Genomic DNA, 3,452 nt, shown 5'->3' on the forward strand with positions numbered 1-3,452 from the left:
CTCGCGCCCCCTCCCTCCTCCTCCTCCTCTCCTCCGCGCTGCATGTGTTGCAATCGCCTCACATGGGGCTCCTGACGTCAGTTCCGGTCCCCGCACGTACGCACGCACGCACGCAGCGGGAAAAAGCGGGGGGGGAAAGGATGGAGAACGCGCATGCGCCAGGCGGAGGAGAGAGAGAGAGAGAGAGAGAGAGAGAGAGAGAGAGCTCTCCGCCACTTCTCCTCCTCTCATTGGTTGCCTAGCTTCCTCTCCGAGAAGGCACCGCCCCCCCCACCAGCTCTGTCACGCCTTTCGCAGCGCGCGGCATGCCGGGAGGCGTAGTTTGCTGCCACGGGGGGGGGGGGGTAGGTCGCGCAGGGCGGATGCGGGGTCTCGCGTTGTCCGTGTCAGCGACGTTTGTTCGCGTCAGGGTGCGTTTCCTTTAAAGGAGACGCGCACGCGTTTTGGGGGGAACGTGTGGAGCCGCGTCCACGAGTTCCGCAGGGCGGGGTGGACCAAGAGCATCTGCTACGTCGACGTGCGGAAGAAGCTGGAAGGAGACCCTCCCCAAAGTTTCTGTTGCTAAGCCAGGGAGCCCAATTAATAGTAATTGCTTCCATTGATTAAGACTGGCTCCCATGGAATTCAATGGACTATTAAAAACGCGTGGAAGTCTTAAAAAAATGTTTTTACCTAAGGTAGATAAAGACAAGATGAAATTATATATTCGAATATAAATATAGATTGGAAATGGCTGTGTATAGTGAATACTTACCGACTTTTAAAAAATTTCACTTTTTATTTTCTTCTACTTCTTTATTTTCTTTGTTTTTTTTCAGATATCTTACTTTTCATTTCACTTCTTTATTGTGAATAGCATATTATAGAGGTATAAATAACTGTAAATATGAAAAGAGACAAAATATTCTCTTAATATTTTCCTTGGTTATATGTATTTTCTTTTTCTTTTGTATTTCCTTTTGTTGTAAATATGTATGTTTTTCTAATTTGTACTTAATAGAAATAAAATTAAAAAAATAAATTTAAAAAAGGAATTCAATGGAGCCAGGGGTAGACATACCTTTGAAATTTTCCCTAGACATGCATAAAATCATAGGATTGGAAGGGATCACGAGGGCCATCTAGAACCACACTTGGTGATGTAGCACCCTGCTTGTGGTTAACGCTTAGCTGGAATGAAATATTCAACGCAGCAATAGAGAAATTAAAATAATAATTTATTTGTCAGACAAATAAATGAGAGGCACAGTGGTATATGGTTACCAAGCTCTGGCCTGGCCTCCTGCCATTCTGGCCAGCACTTCTTGTTGTTTAGTCGTTTAGTCGTGTCCGCCTCTTCGTGACCCCATGGACCAGAGAACGCCAGGCACTCCTGTCCTCCACTGCCCCCCGCAGCTTGGTCAAACTCATGCTGGTAACCTCGAAAACACTATCCAACCATCTCGTCCTCTGTCGCCCCCTTCTCCTTGTGCCCTCCATCTTTCCCAACATGAGGGTCTTCTCCAGGGAGTCTTCTCTTCTCATGAGGTGGCCAAAGTACTGGAGCCTCAGCTTCAGGATCTGTCCTTCCAGTGAGCACTCAGGGCTGATTTCCTTCAGAATGGAGAGGTTTGATCTTCTTGCAGTCCATGGGACTCTCAAGAGTCTCCTCCAGCACCATAATTCAAAAGCATCAATTCTTCGGCGATCAGCCTTCTTTAAGGTCCAGCTCTCACTTCCACACATCACTACTGGGAAAACCATAGCTTTAACTATACGGACCTTTGTTGGCAAGGTGATGTCTCTACTTCTCTACTTCTGGCCAGCACTTATATTTCCTTAATCCAGCCCCCTTGCTCCTCCTGTGGCTGCCTCTGTCCAATCAGCCTGGTTGAAATTCCTATTGGCTGTTTGCTAGAACCAATCACAAAAGATACACCCATTTCCTCATGCCCTTTTATGGGAAACAAAAAGATATATATTCTTCTATCTATAAATGACAAATAAGTAGTAATATATCTTACATGTGTCTCAACAAGGAACCTTAATTACCAGCTCACCTCGCCCTATTGCCCTCCAAAACAAATGGTTTAATCTCAAATTTTTATCTTAAACAGATGTCAAGGATCTTGAATTCACAAAATCATTGAAAGATCTCCTTCTCTTGAAGGTCTTTTAAACAAAGGCCTGACAACCATATGTGTGCTCTAATGATGTTTCCTGCTTGGCAGGGGGGGCTGGGCTGGTGGCTGATGGCCCCTGTGATCTCTTCCAACTATATGAAATAAGAATCTAGCATAAGGATTTAACATTTCTTAGCTTCTAATTCCTTTGCATAATTACATTTAAGCCGATATATTTAATACATAACATAGATAGCTTTTTAGAAGAATAAACCTTTTCAAAGTAAAAAGGAAGGAACAGTTTCCAGCCTCAAAATAAGATAGAAAGAAAACCTCTTCTCCAGCCAAGCCAGTTGCCTTTTTCACTGCTCTTGACCTTTCAACCTTAGGAAAATATGGCTCAAGTTTAATGGGAGGCACATGGTTTTATTTTACTATTTAAAGGTAAAGGTAAAGGTACCCCTGCCCGTACGGGCCAGTCTTGACAGACTCTGGGGTTGTGCACCCATCTCACTTAAGAGGCCAGGGGCCAGCGCTGTCCGGAGACACTTCCGGGTCACGTGGCCAGCGTGACATCGCTGCTCTGGCGAGCCAGAGCCGCACACGGAAACGCCGTTTACCTTCCCGCTGGTAAGCGGTCCCTATTTATCTACTTGCACCCGGAGGTGCTTTCGAACTGCTAGGTTGGCAGGCGCTGGGACCGAGCAGCGGGAGCGCACCCCGCTGCAGGGATTCGAACCGCCGACCTTTCGATCGGCAAGCCCTAGGCGCTGAGGCTTTAACCCACAGCGCCACCTGCGTCCCATTTTACTATTTACCCACTCTTAATTATGTTTATCTCTTTTTTTTATCTTCTGTAATATGTAGGGCCAGTGTAACCTTGGCTGTCAGCCTGTAATTCCCTTTGACTTTGAGAATTGTTTTCTGCTATAAATCAGGGGGCCCCCTTATCCAGGAGAATAAACATCTTGCCAAGGTTCTTAGGCAGCTGGTCTTCTGCCTGGCATGAACATTTGAAAATCTTTAAGCTCATTTTAAAATACAGGCCCTGATCAAGCCTCAATAAAAATGCAGGCTATGATTAGATGCCTCAGTGAGACCCAATGTGATAAGAATTTTAAAGTCTTAGATATATGTTAAATGTTCATAAATGTATCAACCAAGCATGGACAAAGATCAGCACAGGAAGACCGACCTGAAACCATTTTTGGCTCCCAAACTGACCAAATGTTTTCTCTGCAAGATCAAAGGAAAATGGAAAATCCTCCCCATTGTCATTTCCTTCACAAATCCTGTCTTAAGGGTATGTCTGTGTATGAATAGGGTGAGCCTGTGACCTGGCTCAGGAAC

This window comes from Podarcis cretensis (assembly GCF_951804945.1).
Source record: "Podarcis cretensis genome assembly, chromosome: 3".
NCBI lineage: Eukaryota > Metazoa > Chordata > Lepidosauria > Squamata > Lacertidae > Podarcis > Podarcis cretensis.